The 20,762-nt window shown below is 43.1% G+C and overlaps 1 protein-coding gene across 4 annotated transcripts in view; it reads left to right on the forward strand.

Moving 5' to 3' along the window:
- LOC125764323 (GATA-binding factor A) overlaps positions 1-20,762 on the forward strand; it is a 33,986-nt gene that overhangs the window by 1,749 nt on the left and 11,475 nt on the right. The window lies entirely within an intron of this gene.

Here is a 20,762-nt window from a genome sequence, read left to right on the forward strand (position 1 = left end):
TACACGTGACAAATGGATCACAAAAAAGAACAGAAACCGGCATCTAAATTTCGGAAGTATTGAACCGTGTACCATCCCGATATCACCCAAAAATTTATTCGCATTCCTTTCTGCCCTCAATTTACTACCAAACGACACACACACACACACACACATGACTTTGCCAATGGCAAAGTGAATCAGAATGAAGGTAAAGCAAAGGACCCAAATCCGGGAGCTCTCCATCAAACGGGCGACCACCGGCGATTGATCTTGGCAGGGCGTGCGATTCGACCGTTGAAGGATCACCACCTAAACCTTTAAGTCCAAAATCGTGTATCTAGTTTGGCGGTGAAAATTAGTCAAAATCGTCGTCGTCGTCGTCGATCGTCCACGGTGGCGATCCGCAACGGCTGACGAAGGTGAGCCACGGATTAATCGCACTGCTGGCAGAATGTTCTGGCCCCGTGTACGGAACGGTATCACATTGAGGATTGTCGTTTTAGTTATTTTTCGTTCCTTCTTTTTTGCAACCAGTTCTCGCATCACCAAACGCTCTGCGAACCGTTTCCTTCGTTCGCACGATCGAACGAGTGATCTTTGCCGGCGGATGTTATGATGCCGTGTCTTGTGATCTTTGATTCCGTTCGGTTAGTCACCGCGTATCCGCTCAGTTTTGCTATCCGGTTTCAATCGTTTGCGACAGTTGTGACGATTTTTTAATGCACTGCAGGGAAGGTTTATTTGAAAGGTTTTGGGTTTGGCTAAGGCTAAGATTTTCTCTGACAGAGGAGCATGTTCATGAATGAAGGAACAAGTTGAATGGGTTTTTGGTATGAATGGGTTTTAAGTTTTGGAGGAAGAAAACAGGTGAACAAGAGGGATCTCTACTCATATGCTGACATGTTTCAGCAGACAAGATGCTAAGAAGCCATCAAGAATTAGGGATTTAAGCTTAAGTCAATCTGTACGATCGTTTTCTAAATATAACGCTTTATGAACCTTGGCCTCTTGAGATGGTGCATGAGATCACAAACGTGTAGGTTCGCTTACGCTGATCTAATTCTAATAAATGTGTAGCCTAGAGGGTGTGCCAAATCGAAACACTCTATTTGTAAAGCGCAAAAAATTTTAAAATAGCATTTTGCTAACAAAAAACAAAATAGTCACACTCAAACTCATACTGTTCGCGTCACATCTACTGCTCGCGTGTAGGTGTTGTGACTTTATGGGATAATTCTTCTTTGTGGTTTTTTTTGCTGCCGTACTACATCAGCATGCATCCGATATTCCACTTAAAGTTATGCTTTATTTTCAACGCATCAATGCACTAATGGATTTGGCTCATCATTTCGAAGTCATTTTATTGACACGGGAACAGGACGAGACAGCAAAGCCATCAAGACGGGACATACGGGTCCGATCAAAAAACCTCGCGGCTCTGGATCAATCACACCGATCTGAGATCGTAAAACTTTTTTTACGACTGTTTACATTATTATCTGCGACTGGCCGTATAATCCGTGCGAGCGGATCGAAGGTGTGAACAGCTGCCCGGCTGCCGTCGTTTGGTGAGAAAGATGTTGTGGAAATGCCAAAAACTAGCGTGACATTTGGGAGAACGATGGTGTACAACCATCAACAACCTTTTTTTTCGGAGTCGTGCGTTATTGCTGTCCAGAAGAGTTTTGCTATAATTATAGCATATTGCAGCAGTAAAAGCATATGCTTTTATCTTTAACCGTAAAGATCGCAATAAGCCTGGTTTAAAGTGTTTCGCTTGTTTTAGCTTGCAATTTAACTTGCTTCGCACACCTTCGGTTGATGGTGCTCAATAAATCACACATACGTCACGGATCGTCTTCAGTGCAATCGGAAACTCTGGTAATAGCGCCAAAGGGGGAAAAAAAATTAACAGCCACCTTCATCTAAGATCCTTGGCCCGGCTCGATCAGATTAATGGTTTGTTTTAAGCCCGTGCCTACGTTACCTTTCATTGCAACCCTTCGCGGACGAGACCTTTCGGAATCCGATAGTCCCAGTCACGGCTGTTCTTCTTGCGCTCTTAAGCTCAAGATACTCCCCAAACCGGCAAAATGATTGATTCTTCGCTTGGACAGGGATTCACCGCTCCGCTCGTCTGCTGGCTTCATTTAGACAACATTATACTGTCCGGCACTGTCACAACAACGTCTAAGTGGGGTGCATCCTTTTGTGATCGGGGTGATCGGGTCGTGATGCAGGCGGGCCGCCGTTTACGTACGCTCGCGTAAAGCTTTTAATGTGCTCGGACCAGTTCCTTCGTGCGCTGATCGTAGAGCTAGATCGGCGATACAAGCCGGTTCGTTTAGAACCGAGTCGAAAAGCAGTTAAAACCGTCACCGTCGTTTTATTCTACCAACCCGTCTCACTAGTTTTGTCGCTTGTTCGGTCCCCATCACCGGACCGGCGGTACCGGTCACCGTTGTAGCGATGTCAATGAAAACGACCATAATTATTCTTTTATTAGGAAATAAAATTTCACTTAAAACATTATTTTCGGCTGCGGCCGGGCCTTTGAAGGGTTGACCGGTGCCGGCACCGCATTGCTGAACGGTAGGCTACCCGAAAAAAGTGTTTCCGACACGCGGACCAAGAACGGGTGCGGAATGCCTTAGCGACACCTACCGAAATCAAGCCGAAAAGGCAAACGGTCAAAAGCTCGCTAATTCGCGCGCTTAATAGTATGCGTGTGGTGCGTCGTGCCGACTAGAATCCTTTCCCCCTTTGCCAGCGTCTTCCAGGGAACGCGCAGCCGGCTTTATGTTTTTTTTTGTTTCATTTTTCCCCACCCTGTGCCAATCGTCAAACGGACGGAAAATCGGCAGTTTTTGGGGAGAGAAAAATTATTCAAAATACATTGAAATCCATCGGCTCGGACACACTCTTTGGTTGTGTCCGATTGGCGGCCAGCGCTTTGATACTGCCGATCGCGGCTCGCTTTGTGCCGAGTGCTTTTCGGTCGTAGTGATCGTTTTCCGGGAGGGTGTGGGGGAGGGGACTGAACCTGGCAACGAAAGGAGATGATCTACCCACAACCGCCATTCTTCTGTTTCCATGGCTCCATTAGGGCTACTTTGTGCAAAGTCTGAAAAAATTCACTTCTTTCCTTCCTTGCTCTGCCCGATCATTCTATCCACCGTAGATCCACCGATCGGCATTGTGGCAAGTGGCTTTGTTTTGTTTGTTTTTTTGTTTGTTTTACCACTAATGTGTAGCGACGCCTTTCGGAGTGAAGATTTTTTTCCTTCCCATTTTTGCGGTTTTCTGTCACGTTTTGAGTGCTTTCTGCTCGCGACCATATTCCGTTCCCGGTGGACCTGTATGCGGTGCCCTAGTGCGTCGAGTGCTTAGATGTATGCAAATTTTATGCGACAACAATTTGTTTTAATTGATCATTGATTGAAATTTTCAATTAAGGCCACTGGCCGAAAAAAAATATTATACACGCTTTATTGTGTTTTTTCTTTCTTTTTTTCTTTAAAAGGGGTTTTTGCTTTCCTATTGCGTTGTGATGGCTTTAAAAGCTTGGTAAGAATGTTTTGGGGAGAAACAAAAATTGTTTAACCTAGTGATTCTTGGAACTCCAAATGTTTGGAATGTGAGCTATGCAATAGTGATAAATGGGTGGAAGTTTTTGGGGCCTTTTCTGGGGATGGCCTTGTCGGCAACGATAAAAGGGATCGATTTAATTTTTTGGTAAACATTTGACCAGAAATTCCAAACCCCCAAGAGTGTGTCATGAACAAATAATCCTAGTAAGCAACAAAGTGATGCAGTGCGCTTCTTTCCACCGACAGTCGAATTGGACGTTGCGAGTCCGTTGGGGACTTACTCGCATCCAATGCTAATGAGGCTTAAACGTTATGCATATTGAACATAATCCAAAGTGAGCACGCAACTTTGGTTTGCAAAGAGGTGTTTCAAAGTTTAAATTGCCATCCTGCGATAGTGGTTCAGGTGCAATGTGTTTTAGGATTTTTTTTAAAGAGCCTTTGATTCGTAGATTGATATTTGCATGAAGCGCAGTATTATTTTAAACCAATCTCAGGGAGAGCAAAAAAAACTAGAGCACGATATGACAAAACCCTTTTAAGATTAGTCAATATATTTTTTTCTCTAAATAGAACCGAAGCTTAACTAACACGAACTTATAAAAATAGAATATAAAAAAAATGAAACACTCGAGAATTGTTATCAGCTTGCATGATTGGGATGTAAGCGCAAATGAATTATATATAGTGGCACTGTGATGTTTAACACGAGATCCAAGTTTTTAAAATTAATTATAGCACATATTAAAAATAAATCAGTCACGTACAAAACCACACACCAGCTGGCTGGCAAGATCGTATGGAAAACTTTGTTTTTTTCTTCCTTTTCCCATTCTTATTAACCTCTGTGTCATTCTTGATCATCAATTATTTTTAAACATTTGCTTCCACTCATGCATACTTTCTCCGTCCGTTTGTGTCACCGTTCCGACCCCGACCCACGTACCACCCAACCAGGCACGACCGCAAGTAAATCACACACGTCCTCTCAGGCTGAAGTGGTTTCCGTTACTATCGCTAAGTGCTGGGACTAATTTCTGTAATTGTTGTGCGGCAGCAAAACCGCCAAGAGCAACAATGTGCTTGCGCGTGTGCAGGACCGTGCAGTAACGGCAGTGAGCGCTTTCTCCATTCGTGGTTACCTTCACCGAAGGAAGGATTCAGATTGCTTCTGTTTTGTCGTCGGTTTTTGGGATGAGATTTTCAAGTGGCAAAATGCATAAAACGATGGTGCGGCACCATAAAAATAAACCACCGAATAAAGAAAAACATGAAACGTGCATCGTTTGCGGGTGAGGAGCATACGCAGGCTCTGTAGCGTTGCAAAGACAGGAAGGACGGAATGTGTCTGTTCGCAAAAAAAAAAAAACACGAACGCACAACAACATTCGCCAAATTCGGACCACAGTTTGACAGTGGCAAATACTGTGTGGTGTGCGTTGAAATATGATACGCTACAGGTGATCGTGTTCGTGTTTTACGTGCCTGAATCGATCAACTAATGTCCGTTTGGTGGAGATATTTGGCGGTGGTGTCATCCTTGGCGTCAGTTGAAATCGAGTGTGCGAGATAAAGTTATCGATGTGGGACATCTTACTTTTAGAACGGTGGTGAAGGAAATGAACTCTTAGTTGGTGGATAAAAATTGTAGCTGGAAAGTTGTAATGAGTGTTGTCGATCGTTTCAAGATGATCCTCTTGATCTGACGCGTGCTAAAGGTATTGATAAGGATCAAATTTCACGACCCATCAGGCAACCGATCGGGATCTTTATGTACGGATGGAATAATAGAAATGATAAGCCATTCAGTGGTTTACGGACAGGAAAGCAACTTCCATACTCGTGTTGGGCGATTTACATTTGTTGAGAAAAGTTGGATTTTTGAAATGCATTTCAAAGTGCTGAAGTAAGTGATCGCATAAAATTGATGCAAAAGTGGACCGCTTGGTTCATAAATTATCTACAAGCTGCATATTTCAAGAGAAGGCCGTAACGTCATCATACATTAGAGAAGGCGGCTGTATCGCTCGTCATAGCTTACATTCCGTTTCGTTTTAATACCACCATATCATCACTGTTTATTGAATCGTAATTATTCATCGTAGCTGTTTATAGATCATCTTTCCTCATTCCTTTCTCTCTCCCTCCGTATGATACGCTACGATAAAACCCTTGAGAGTTGTGCTGTCCTTTCATTTCGTAGAACGGAGATCTCTTCATCATATACTGCAAGCAAGTTGTTCCCGACAAACCAGTGTATGACATCCGTGGCGTGTCCAAGAGCGCTCGGGAGAAGTCATTTGTTCTGGTCGTTATTTACTATCACCCATACCAAAAAGCGAACGAGTTGCCGTCGCCGTACTGGTGGAAGGCACTTAAGTGTGTTTTAGAGCTTCTTCCGCACTGGGTACGGTGGGTTTTATGTGCTTATGTTAGGCAGTTTTTTTCTGCCTTTTCCCTCTCTGTCGGCTTTTGGTTGCTTAATGGCATTCGCCTATAACTCATCGCTTCGTTCTGTTTTTATTCTGTTTCTCGTCTTCCGTTTACCATCTGGTAAGGCATCCCACACGGTGGCATTGGGGCACAGAAAGCCCTCCGAACGCCCGAGATGCTAGTTACCGGGCGCTATCGACGAGTGTCCTCTGTTCTTGTATGTTTAGTCTTCTATTTAACCGTATGTTTTATTGAGCCCATTTCCCGCGGAAACAAAACAAACGGCACAAACACACACACACATTTCACCGGGCAATTTGTACTGCAGTGGTTACCGAGCTTAACAGCCGGACAGTGGACAAATCATCTCCTTCCACGAGCAAATAGAGACATAAAGTGTAGGCTTGGGCACTGGTGTCACTGCTGTTACTGCTGATGAGAATGTTGGTGCTGATAATGAGCGCCATCATCATCATCGATGGTGACACTTCTGGCCCTGGTAGGGGGAGTTTTATGGGCGTCAAATCGAATGTCCAACCTTTGCCAGCACTCAGTGTGTACGGTTTCTATTGATTGGAAAGAAATTAAAGTCTGTCAGCTAGAGTCGGTTGACAGTGGTTGGTTCACACGAAGGGAGAAATTGAATTGAGGGTCATAAAACTGTCCACACTTTGTGTGTGTGACAGGACTGTGGTTGCCAAGCAAAAGATATATTGGTCCGTTACATGCAACACAATTTGCCAAAAGCGCCATATTGAAGTGAATGTGATTGTAGCCACATAGCAGCTCCATTTGGGTGGATTGAATGGCCGCAAAACGGCACTCAATACAGCGTGAAGTGAAGAATGTATAGAACGAAGTAAACATTCTTTAGCAAATGCTTGTAACCCTCGGCTCCGCTGAATGGAAGAAGTCGAGAATGTCAGTACAGGCCGAGAACATTTGGAACATTTTAATTAACAAAGGTCGGTAACGGTGCGACCATTGCGCACGCTCGGAACCCCTGTGGGAGGGAAACTCGTAACCGCTAGGAAACTTCCATCTTGACCAAACTAATGCAAGAACAAACAAAAGAGTCGAAAAAAAAGTAGGAGGGTGAAAATGGTTTCCCATTTTCCATTCACCATTATTGCCACGTGTGGGTCAGTGTAGAGGGAAGCGCTAGTAGCACCATAATTTGTGGTATTAAATGGGCCGATGGCATGCGGTCCGGTCGTAAGACAATTTGTTGGCCATGCTGAATAGTTTTAGCTCCCCTTTCGGGCGAACGTTTCGGCGCGAGGGTTGCGCAATGAGTTTCCCTTTGGGTTTTGGGAGGGCGGAAAATTGAGAGGGAGCGAGGCAAATGAATCGGTGTAATGGTTGCCCAAAAACTGACCCGACCACGCCGGCCCGTTCACCCACGATGGTACGGCGCGTTGAAAGTATCCGTCCACCGCTACTTTTGGCAATTAATTAACGTTTCTTAATAAGCTTCCTAATTTGGCGAAACCCAGCTGGATGGATGTGCCCGGACCGTGGGTAGTCCGTGTGTACGGAAAGCAATTTGGATGATTAACTGTAAGCTTCTGTGCTGATGATGGGACGCGCAGCTTTCTGTGCCTTGTTTGCTCGCGTCGCACTTTTGGCGACCACAACCGGTCGACGCCACGTAAACTTTGCCTCAATTTGCAACGTGAAAATCATCCAGCCGAGATGGGTTGGTTTCTTATGCCGGGCTTTTATTAGCTTTCATCGGAGTGTTTTCGTGAATTTCGTTGCGGGAAGATCGATGCGAAGGTTGCGTTTGAAGATGCAATTAAAACCAAAACCGACTGCCCACCTGGATCTGGTCTTTGCTGAGAGGGAGGAAAAGCTATGCTTATCGCTCACCACACTTGTAGAAGGGCGGTGTGAGTTTTGCTTTTTTTGTTTTGGTTGATGTGCAACTTCACAGAACTCGTGGAGTCTCATCAATTTTGCACTTTATTGGTGTCAGAAACATTGTACTCGGGTCACTTTCGAAAATTGCTGCCCTGGGGAGGTTTGTAGACAAGACGCGGGAGAAGGCGACGAGAGTTGCATCTTGGAAGTTGGTATCAATTTGTTACGAAATTCTTGTGATACAATTAGTGGAGCAAAGGCTTCAAGCATATCCGGTGGTAGAAGTGCAGGTTGTTTTATGAATAATTCACCAGAGTTCGAATTAATGTCTGTGAACAGTTTTACATTTGTTGAAAAGTGTTTTTTAGAAATATTTATTGTTGCATTTAATCAAGGATTAATATGTAGGCTACAACCCAAGAATTGAAGACGTCTGACTGAGATTTAGATTTCAAAGACTTCAGAATATAAGGGTATTCAGATGCCTTGAGGCCTGAGAGGATTAATTTATTATCTTTTCAACTAATTATGTTGCCGTTCACGCATTTAGAAAATATCTTTATGAAACATTGATAATTTTTATCTTATGTTTCATTTTAAGTATCATAACATCCGGTTGACCTGTTTTCCTCGAAATTGCAATCGTTTAGTAAAACCATGGAACACCTCCTGTCATAAGGACGCATGTTGCGTTAAGTTACATGACTATTCCCCGAAAATTAAATCCCTACAAAGTCAATAAATCATCGTTTCCGGCAGGGTCATAGGTATCATCCCGTTTTTCCCACTTTGCCACTATTTGCCTTTTCTTCAGATTTCAGCTAAGTAAGTATAGTAATAAATATAAGGCGTCAGCACATGATCCGTAATACAGGTAGTTGAGAATGGGTGTGTTTGTAGATTTTGTTTTACCTCGCTTCATACCTCGGTACGGATAAGTTTTCATATCTCGTCCACGCGATCGTCTAGCGTTCATTTCATGCAACCTATCCTGGCAGGTATACGATCTTGAACAATCTCAAGTGGCAGATCGATCGTATACGGTCTGTACCGACCGATATGGGATCTTTGCCGGCTGCAAAATGTTCGTATGGCTGGTCCGGAACAGAAGTGCGTTGGCGTCTGCTCTGAAATATTACAACGGGTTTCTAGGATCGATTGAGCGAGCAAAACCCTGGACCATGCAGGTAGTTCTGTCCCCGCAAAGGGAAGGCCGGTGTAAGGTTATCTGATGCATGCTTCCTTCTAATCCTCCAGAAGGTTGGTGACGAAAAGGGGTTAGGCCGTAGGGATGGTTGTTGATGTTGTTGAAGAGCAGGCTCAAAATATTAGCGCTATTAGATAAGTAACTTTTGTTGTTACGATGGTGAGCGGAGTGCTTCTGGTGTTTTTTTTCGTTATATGTTATTGTTGTTTTATGCCTGGAAGTGATCTTAAATACGTTGAACGATAGCAAAGGAGAGGCCGAAGAAGTGAGACGATCTAGATCTAAGCCAGACACACAGAAGCTATGTTTGTTCAACTCATTCATTAGGGAAGCAGATCAACGGTGACGTTGATGACAGGTTTCCGTCCAAAAACCGGTGCGGACGGAGTGATTGATGCGGAAGATGCGGTTGACAAGCGGAATTTGAACTCGACGTCCGAGTCCGATCGTTGCGTTGACAGGCGTTGTTGGATGTGTTGGTTGATCTTCGTCGGCGAGTTCGACGTGCTCGTGGTATGTCCGTAATAGGCTTACGGCAAGATATGGGAAGAGCAGCAGCTCTAGCGCCGTTGATACCTGAGCCAAAGAAACGGGGGAAATGTCAGAGCATTGGTGCAGTGGCGCTGCGACCGGTAGCTAATCAGGCAGTACTTAGACCTCTGGTTCAACCAGTGGAAGCACCCACATGATGCGACTCACCGATAGATGATTGATGGCATCTAGCCGCACGGAGCGAGATTAAGTCTCAGCGCGACCGGGTTGCTCTGTTGAAGTCATTTTATCATCATTTGCGGTAATGAATATTAGGTGTAAATGTCACCCCGGATCGGACTACCAACTAGCGAGATGGTGCGGTTTTGTTGAGTGCGTTTGTTATACTCCGCCGGTTACCGGTGCTTCCGATACGGTTGAGCTGCCGGTCGTTTGCGTTCGAATGTGTGTGGTATCATAAATCACGCGACTTGTTGAACAGGGCCGAACGGATCTCATGAGTACGAGTGGCTAATAAGTCACGGTGTCAGCCGACGTGATGGGAAAACACATGCACGCTGTCGTTTCGTAGTAGCGCTAGTAGCACCACCAGATCCTGCCCCGAATTGTGAAGTTGCATCGCTGCTTGTGCAGCTTGTGCTTGTTAGCATCCGGGGGAAGGTTGCAAAAACAAATTTATGGCAATCGTTCCATTCCCCATGTAAACCTGCTGTGGAAGAAACGAGACTCGCAAAACCGGGTTGTTTCGATAGTTGAATTTTGCGAGGACAGGATTTGTGCACGTTCGTAAAAGTTTTTCCTGCACATTCGTACACCCCCGGCGGTTGTCTGGAGCGTCTGCCGGTACGGTAAGACATATTGCAGCCAGCTACCTGATCGATGGCGTAATGTTGAAGCGACGTGAAATTTTCTCATAACTGGTTGTCCTCTGCCAAATTGGTGGGGAACTTCAGCCGAGCGGAAAAGGTGTACGGAGGTGGACGGAGGTGGAAGGGGGTGGACGGAGGTGGACGGAGGTGGACGGAGTGTGCTAGCAGCGTCAAGAAGCGATGTTTTGAGGATAAAGCACTTCCATGTATCATGCTGCGTTGCATGCAACGCTACATGCAACGGGTGGAGGGAAAAAAGGGACATTCGAATTTCCAGCCCAATCGAGGACGAGCAGGAACCGAATCCGAGCGATTTTGGGTAAGGCGCCAGTGCGCTACATGCGATCCGAACGAACGTTCACTTCAAGTGTGTGTTTGCCTGCGTGCCATTAACTTTTGGACGGGTCAAGTGTGTGTGTGCGTTTTTTCCTGTTTCTCTGGTACATCTCCAGCAGTGCTTTCTTTCCATTTCTTGATGGTTTTTGGTCGAAAGGACTGAGCATGAAATATACACTACAGCATGCAAGAAAAACAAGTACAAGAACGATCGTACGCAGCACACGAATGTAGTTCGACCGAGAAGCATAATTTCGTGGGAACAGTCGTACATAAGACGGTGCCTGTATGTAACGCGTGTGTATGTGATGTGTGGTGAGTTTGTTGATATATTTAACTCTTTCGTGCTGACCAATGTGTGCGATGGTATTTGTTGTGCATTTTAGATCCACCCCATGATGGCGTGTTTAACCATAGACGCATATATTTATGCTGCAGTGTTATTTATTACGAACTCAAAACCACGGAACAGTTATGTGTAGTTCTTTTCAGTTCAAATTTTCTTGCGTTTTGTAAAATTTGTTTAACTGTATCCGTACACAAATTATGCAAATATGTGTAGACCTTAAGTATAGTACATCTGTTGAGATTAATTTTACCGAATTCAAAAATTACTATAGAACTATCAATAGTATTGGAAGTAAATACCTTTTACTTTCTGGACTATAACACTTTCTAACATCATCTTCATCTTTCATTTTTTTTGTTTTTCAACTAACAATGTCCCAACATTATATTTTTAATATTAAGTTAATATTTGTAAACTAAGAAATTCATCTTTGGTAACAATATATTTCATTGTTGTGTTCATTAATTTTCCTCGAATTCAGGGTTGGGTATGTGTTGTACACTTGTCTAGTATTGTTTTATTATATATTTTGCAGAAAAGGCTTTAAAGGGCAAAATTGTGCGATTAATTTTCCGTTTTATCTGAACTTTAAAAAAGATTTTTTTTTGTTTGAAATTTCGTACGGATAGCTTTAATGGCTGACATTAGGTACACCATTCTTTATACCATTCTTTATAGAACAGGGTAATTTGTAGTACAAAACTCCTGAACGGTTTTTTACCTATCGGAAATAAGAAAATAAGATTAAGGAAAAATAATAATCGGATAATATCTACAATTATATAAAGAATAGCTTGCTAGATTGGTGCTAGCACAATCAGAGTAAAGTCATTAATAATTGATCTTTCAAATGATCAAGGTGATGATTGAATGATACTATTGATCATTTGATTTCATGTACAGTTGTATCATTTTTCTGATAGATAAATTGTATAAATTCTTCAGAGTTCAAAACACATCAGCTGTAGCGGAAAGACCTACATATTATGGAAGTGAAGTAATCATAATGCAACTAATTTTACAATATAATACTATCTAACGGTTTGAAAAGTAGAACAAGTTTACAATCCGCTGCCAGAAGCATAGCCAAGAAGTGTGATGTTTATAAAGTTGCATATTTTAAACTCATCTGGCGGTTGTTTTGCCATAGTGGTAGAGCGAGAAATAAAAAAAAAAAGACACAGAAACCATAACTTTTCATCTAATGGTGCCAAGGAAGCATACGATGGGGGTTTGTTTTTATTTCGAATGAATCATAGTTTCATGCTGTTGAGTATGGCAAGCCAAAAAAACCAAAATATGGAAACATAACTCAACCGAACTCTGGTGGTTGAGTCTGGTCTGACCGTCAAATGTCTGTTTGTGGCTTGGACAGACATGGCTTGGAGTACGTCCAACAGACGGGGCTTATAAATTTTAATTGAACATCTCAATAATGCGTCCGAAAATGATGATGGGCTACCCATCATGAACTCCAGCGTGCCTCCGGAACGCATCTGGACAAAGAACACTTCAGGACGCTTGTGTATCGTCAACGGTGTGTTCGGCTTCGGTCCGTCAGTTCGTGTTGCACGGGGGTATGAAAATCATTTTTCCTCACAACAATTCTCTACCACCCAAGTGACCAGTGAATGGAGTGAGTGGCATCGTGGGTGAACCTACGGCATGAGCTCATCGACGGTTCGCAGCAGAGAAGAAGGCGTTATTGTCTGGAAGCAGTTTTTGCTGCCGCTCCCAACACGATTGACGCGTTCAATGGGTAGGGTAGCAAAATTTCCAAGTGGTTGCTAATCGGTTTTAATATTTCCTTTGGCTTCCGGCCTCCAAAATTAACCAATCGACCGAATGCAGCCGCTGTGACGTGGCGAGGGAGCGTGCAAAACTGCAGCGGTTGGGAAAACAAGAGAGAAGCAGTCTGAAAATAACAATTGAGAGCACATAAATTTCCATCGCTAACCATAACTCAAAGCTGGTAAGAAACAAAACTGTTCCACCACCGTCAATGGGAACCATGGCGTATGATTGACCGGAATGGTGGGGATTACACTTAGCTCACAAATAGCTGCAGCGGAAAAATGCATTCGACAGAGAATCACAGCCACGGAGGTGTTTTGCTGTTCGTACTGTTGAACAGAACTGGAGTGTGACTGGTTGTATGCATTTGAGTGCACTTTTGTCGAACAGTTCATTGTTGTTTCGCTTTTACACTCGCTCAACCGCGTACGGTTTTAATTAACAAATAATTGTAACAAGATGGACGTTTATAACACAGAAGCTGTTAGCCGATGGTACTGTTGCGAGAGACTTTACGAGGCGCATCATTTCGTAACGGAAGCGGATGAGACAGTAATTCCGTTCAGGATGGATTAAGATGTAAGAACAGCGGAAGGCTAAAAGACTTTTGTCTTTCAGTTATGAGAAAAAAACCCTCAATTGTTACTTGCTTTATGTTTCATTACTGGAAAGTGGTTTGAAAATGTTAACAAGCAGCTGTAGTAACAGGGATTTAGTTGCTGCATTTGTAATGTTTTGTATAAAAAACGATGCACTTCAATATAATTGCTGCAACTCTTAACTGTAATCATGGCAAATAGGAAGACTAATTGCTTACATCCATCGTTAATAGCAAGATATAGATATAGTGTAGGAATGTTTCCCATTAACCTTGAAGTGAGTTTTCTTTAATGGATATAAAAATATGATTATAATTTTATTATAAATAACGATAAATTATATAAGAATGTACTTCCCAATTTATTCCCATGCATTAAGGCAGGAAAGCAACAAATTATCTTCTAAAGGAATTCCAGCCGCGTTGGATGGTTTGTCAAACAGAAAAAGCTTTCTGCTACTTTCGTTACTCTTCCGACGATGATTTTTGATGACAAATAGTTCACTCTTGTTTGATGCTCTGTTTCACCATCCATCAGCATTCCAATCGTATGAATGTGACGGCGCCAGTGAGAACTTTCACCGTGGGATTTAGCTTGCATTTAGATACATTCTAAACCACACCAGGTCGGAAGATTTTCCTAAGATCTCTTGACAAGTTGTGACGCTGATGACTGTCATCCAAACCCATCCATCCCACTAAAAAAAAACGCTTGGTGATCACTGTTTCGGTCTGTCCAACCGGAGCTCAATAAATAAAAGGGTTTCGATTAACAAGATTTCGAAGCGATTGGTATCTTCTTTCGCTCCGGTCGGTGCTGTGAAAAATAAGGGAAAGATCGGCGCCGTACTATCTCGTTGCTGGCGACAACGATAATCTTCAAAATTTTCTCCCCGTCGGCAAAGCACAAAGCAACGAACGACATGTCACTAAAAACAAAAACAAAAACCAAACGAAGGGTTACCGTGTGTGGACACTTTCTTTCGGATGTCATTCTTGGGAGAGAAATGTTCTTTTCCTTACTTTTGCTCTGAGGCTCTATAAGTATGAGTCGAAATTTCAAAAGAAAGAAAAAAAAACCTACATCACATAAAACGCTTACATCCGGCGCACCCTTGATCACTTGAGCAGCATCATGATCCGTTTTTTTTTTGGGGAGGTCGAAACCGAAAGGAAGCGTTAGAGCGGTATTAAAATGTTTGGAGGAAACTTTTCCACAGTTCCCTTTGCCCTGACTAATGCTTGGGAAATGGATGGACTGCAGCAACAAATAAAAGTTTCCACCATAAATGCGTTACAAGTCTATCCGGGGGAAGGAAGTATAGAAAAACCTGGCTGGCGTTTCACAGCCGAACTGTTCGATCAATCATGGTGCGCGGTTCGATGGCAATCCGAAGGCGGAAAATGTTGAATGGAGTGTTTGGTCACCCCCGGGTTAGGAATTGATATATTCGGCAGTTTTACGATCGTCGGCAAGCTTTTGGTCTCACTTAAGTCGCGATCTGTTGGAGAGAATCTTTGTCAAAGTGGATGGTACGATTTCGTCTCCCTATCTGGATCTGATCAATCTTAAAGGAGCAAGATTTCCTGTAGCTCCCACTTGCACGCATTTGTGTTATCGATCGTTGGACGGTGGATGCGATGGAGAACGCCATGAAGGGAAGAACGATCATCATTGATCGGTGGTGACGCCTCTGGAGTCAACCCCGTTCGCCGCGGTCGATTAAGCACATTTAGGGAGAAAAAGATGTGCCGGAATGAATTGAACAAACTCTCCTCGTAAATGGGTTTCGTTCACGCGAGACGCCATTCCGTACCGGTCGGCTTCTCAGCTGAGAGGAAAACAAACATTAAGGAAATTAATTGCAGTGATTTAATTTATATAGATATTTCTTCCGCCGCTGAACGGAACGGTCTGTGGACGATTTTTGTTCGGTTCCAGTTTTAGCTACGAATCCTGTCCGCTTCGAAATCATCAGGTATCAGGGGGGGCTTTTTTTTAAGCGCGTTCCATGCTCTCGGCCGAACCAATCCACCAATCGTTCGGAGGCTTGCGTAATGGATTCCGATTGTGCGATCGCGTCATCGAGCCGCGATCAGCGCTCCATGATCGCACAATCGGGCAAAGAAATATTTGGTAACATTTTTCAAATTTGTCAGCACGTTTGCCTGTCCCTGAAAGCTTAATATTTTTCATGCCGGGATCGAGTCGTTCTGCTTGTCGAGCCGCTCCTCTGCCGATCGTCGTTGGAAGTCTTTTGCTTTTTGTTCTTTTGTCTTCTTTTTTTCTGTTTCGACATTTCCGATTGGACTATTCTTTGGAATATTTGTCTGTCCTTTCATTTGCTCTATTTGTCACAGTGTTCGTTGAGGATGAGGATGAGGTTTTCTTTGCTTTGTCGATCGAAGACGAATCTTTATCGTTCACATGAAACTTCCCAGTATGGTTGGTAGATTTTCTTTTGTTTTGTTTTTTGATTATTGAAGAATCTTTTACAGTAGCCATATGTGAATGTTTTTTTTATTGATTTACGTTTTGTTTAATATGATCTTTATATTGAAACCAACTTCCTATACAAGCTATTATTTAAAAAAAGAGACAAAGTATAGAAGATATTGCAAGCTTAAGCGAAAGACACAAGCGCGTATCGTTAATCTACCGTGAGTGAAACGGAAATGAAATGAAAATAAGAAATGCCAGTACAGCCGCAAAGCAAATCACAAGACTAAAGTTCAGCGACAGAAGAACGCAAACAAAAAAAAACACAAGAGAAAATACAAACAGAAAGGATGCCGGCACTTACAAACGACCGGCGACCGGCGACCGGCGACCGGCGACGCCATGCCCATACGCCATGTGACCATATAAAACATACAATTTCCATTAAAATCAATAAATGATCGAGTGCTAAATTATCATATAATATGCATTTTGTCGTTTCCGTCTCGTGCCCTCGAACCACCCGCCCCATCGTGAGCAATTTTGCATTGTCCGGTGGAAAAATCGCTGCCTTTTTGAAACGGTGTGATGCGCTTGTCGGTGTTTTTTTTTGTCTCGCTTTACCTCAAGTACACATCCCCCCACCTCACCAGTGTAAACGACGGGTCCACATTTTGTTCTGGCTTGATTGCGGTCGGCACGGTGATGTCGATAACTTTCGCTACAGTGATCAATCTCGTGGAAGCACTTTTACGTGCTCCGTCCACGGGTCCACGGGTCCATCAAGATCACTGTGCTGCGGTGGTGGCGTTGATCGTTGTCATTGCCGATCGTCCTCACTGTCGTCGCTCAAGCAACGATCAATTCTTACCGGGGAGTTGGATGGGGGCTTTCGTGTGCTATTCGGCTGTTGATGTCCTTTGTTTGTGTGCGTGTATTTTTATGATTTGCATCGTAGCGACAGGATGTAGCGCCTGATAGATTGAGGAGGGGTGAGGGCGAGGTGAAGACGAATGTTTTACCCATTTTTCTCTCCATTCACTCGATCACCCGTTCCGGGGTGTTGTGAAGTCTTAAGAGTCAACTCGTCGCCGCCGTAAAAGCTCTGGTCTTAAGTACGCCATAATATACGGTTATGGTGCTCGTAAAAATGTCTCATTTGCAAATGAGTCAATGAGTGAACGATGGTATATTGAAGGGTTTGAGAAGCCGCGGGGAAAAGATATGTGTGTAGGGGGATGCTAACGGCACGGGGCGATTTTGTTCAACCGTGTATCGACGCGCTCGTATCGAACGCGCCGCATTGCCGAAATGTGAGATGTCGGATGGCGAGGCAGCGTTGACACTAACGGGAATCAGCATAGTGAATTAATTAATCACAACACCGAACTGCTGAATGCCGATTGGGCACCATTGGATATTGTAGTGGTCAAATTGGACGGATGTAAATATTTGAGATTTTTTTTCCTAGAAGAAATATTTTTTTTTTTAAGGGTAGCAATGTAATGTAATGTTTATTGTGGTTATTAAAAGTAGCATCTTCTTAGTAAAATTTTTGTTTTATTTTTTTTTTTATTCATGTAAAACTGCCGTATTGTAAACATTTTTATTTTTAATTAATTAAAATTGTAATAGAAAAACTTTTGTAATATTACTTGAAAATACTGTATGTTGTAGAGATTAGAAAAAAAGATGTCCAATGACGCCTACAAACATGTACCACTATCCCACTAACTGAATGTTTGAATGTAGGCTGACTGGGTTGAAAAAGCCGAGCTGGTTGGGGTTTTTGGGGGCCACAAACTTAAGACAAAACAAACAAACAACAAAAGAAGGAAGCCGACACCTTGTTGGTAGACCTCTCCCGGTGCCGTAAAGAATGTTGCTTTAGTCTCCCTGTCGACGGTGTACGGTGATGTTGCCGTTTGCTTAGTTTTGTGCTAGTAGCATCAGTAGTGCATGCAAACAATGTCCGATTGAACTTGCTTTTGTTTTGTTCCAGTGCGCGCACATCCTTATCGCGTATGATTTGATCGCTGGTTTCGCTGGTTCACGTGGTGTGTGTTTCAGAGCACACACTGAAAGATTGATCCTTCCACCAGCCAGCCGTAATCGTAATCCGTTGATGGATATATTTATGCTAGCGCGTGGTCACGAAAAGTCCGTGCAAAGGCCTCGGCAAACGGCCTGTGTCGCATTCGGTAGACATATTGGCTCGGTTTGCGTTGCTTTACCATCGTGTTGAACACTCACCACACTCGGAGCGAATGTATCGAATTTGCATAAGGAATTGGCTGCGTTCGCTGAATCAATTAGGGAGTTTCATTTTTGGGGCGGTTTTTGTTTTTCCACTCCGCCGGACCTTCCCATGCGGGAAGGACGGTTCGAGAGTGTGTGGTTTTGGGAGAGTGATTTAAGATGATTTAATTACTGCTTCGGTGTCGGGTTGGACTAATGGATGCCGACGCCCGCGGCCATCGGCTAGCGGTTGGTGCGGTAAGTGCGTGTCGAAAAAAGCGGCATACATAATTTTCGGAACGGAAGCCCGAAGGAAATCGAAATCGAGCGAGGTCACCAAACAAATGCCTCCCAGTGTGTGCGGTTTCGAGGTGACAGGGATGCGCTTCTGGTGAAGGTTTGCCTCCACCTAGGGCCACTATCGTTCAGCGCCGTTTTATCGAACATCAAAACCCATCCTTGCCGAAAGACAAATGGGCGGTCGGATCGATCGTCGGCGAGCTGGGTGAATTTTTGGTTTGGTGTTACTGATTTGGTCACCAGCGTGGTGACAGGTGATCGATTGAGACTACACTTCAGTGTGGGGTTCGTCTATATGGGGATAGACTATTTTTTTTGTTTTGGTTGTTCCGTCACACTGGTCGTCGTTGGAGAGCTGAGCGGCTGTATGGGTTAAGCAATCCCGACCCGGTAGCCTTGGTAAAAGACGAAATAATTTTCAATCTTCCAACACAATAACGCACGGCCGCTTTCCAATGTTTGTTCTGCAAGAGTGACCGATTGACTAAGCATTGTTCGGACCAGTGTTTGGCAATGTTAAACTGGATCAAGCTGATGGTCGCCACGAGGTGAAAGTTGTTGGTTGAAATTTAAGATAGGTTCAAGGTAGAATAATTTTAAATAATTTTCAAACACTATGGGCACTACTTAAACGTTAGGGCAGGTGGTTTAAAGTTATAGTGAAGATTATAACTTATAACTTATAATAAGAATTAAGTAAATGTGATATGCTTTGCTCTTTACAGGAGTATTTTAAGTTATTCGTTTGAAATTTGTTTAAAAATGTGTATAAATACATAAAAAACTGCCATAAATGCATGAAGTGTATGAATCACAGTGTATTATAAAATAATATAGTTTGCAGTTAAATTAGATTAAAACATAATCAAAATTGATTAAAATATGTCATCACAGACAATAGAACAAAACAAGAATATAATATCAAACTTCTCACACTGAACTGAATTCTGCTGATGTATCATAAAGACATTTCGTCGTCTGTATGCGTGAAGTCGTTGCCAATTTTAATTACCTTATAGCTTAGTTGCAAAATGTTAAAAAAAAAGATCTTAGTTTGTTGTTCTTTTTTGATTATATAATCAACCTAAGCACTTGCTAAAAGGAACTGCCGTCGGACGGTCGGACATTTATGGACGATCGTAAAAGAAACGATCTTGATCAGTATGCCATTTGTGTGTTGTAACATTTTAGAGCTTAAGATTGACTTAAACAAAACAACGAAGCGAATTTAAATATTAAATGCTACTACTTTTGCTCTCTTTTTCTTTCGCAAATATCATCTTTTGTGTGTTTTTGTTATATTATACAGATGCGTTACTAGAAGCTGTATACGTAAATGCTCCGAAAATTGAACATTAAAGAAACCGCCACAAGATACATGCTGCACGTATTTATCCGCTGCCCCAATGGACATGGTCGTAAAAGTCTTGTTTGTACGCTTCCGGTATGTGTATTGACCAGGCTGAAAGATGGCCGTTCTAAGCGCTAGGAATTCGAATTATTCATAGCTGTGGCGCTTTTTCATTTGTTTTTTCGGGTATAAAAGAGTTGATAAAGAAATGGAAACACTTCTAAAGCAACCGAAGCGCGAACTCCGGAATTGGGCATCTAATTTGATACCTTTCCACCACCTGTCCTTCATTCTTTCGCCCCTGTTGAGCCGTGGGTACTGTGAAAGCTTTTCGGCTAAGATTCATGTCTTGGAAATTAGAAATTCCAAATCACCCAAAAAAAAAAAACCAGGGTAGCAGCCCTGCTTTGTCCGGCAACGGGATGCTCGTTCCAGTTTGCGTTCAGCCTAACTGGTCAATCAGTCCGGGCGGCAGATGAGAAGCGGTAGAGTATATTTATACATTTTCTAGGAATTTCCCTGGAATCATGTTTGTTGGATTCGCGGCTGAATGCAGCCCGCGCGGTAGCTGTGGAGTCGCATTGAATGAAGATCTCCTGACCGGTGAAGTGTTCCCGGAATCACACATTAACGGGTTTGATTGCGTAGATTGGTGTATCAGATAAGTTAATTGCGCTTTTCGGCTCGTAAAAATTAAGAAATCACTTCGCCAACTGTACACACCTAGTGGAGCTTCCAGCAGGCGGGCAAAGAGAAGAAAAAAAATGGAGGGTTGCTATAACGAGTGATAAGAATTTTTTCAGCTCGACACAATCATTCCAGTCGATGATGGATTGGTGAAAATGGTGTAGAAAATTAGAACCGCACCAGGGAGGGGGTGGGGGTTGGAAAAATTTCCGACATGAAGTGGAAAAATGGCC

The sequence above is a fragment of the Anopheles funestus genome, chromosome 2RL (genome assembly GCF_943734845.2).
Source record: "Anopheles funestus chromosome 2RL, idAnoFuneDA-416_04, whole genome shotgun sequence".
In the NCBI taxonomy this organism is placed as follows: domain Eukaryota; kingdom Metazoa; phylum Arthropoda; class Insecta; order Diptera; family Culicidae; genus Anopheles; species Anopheles funestus.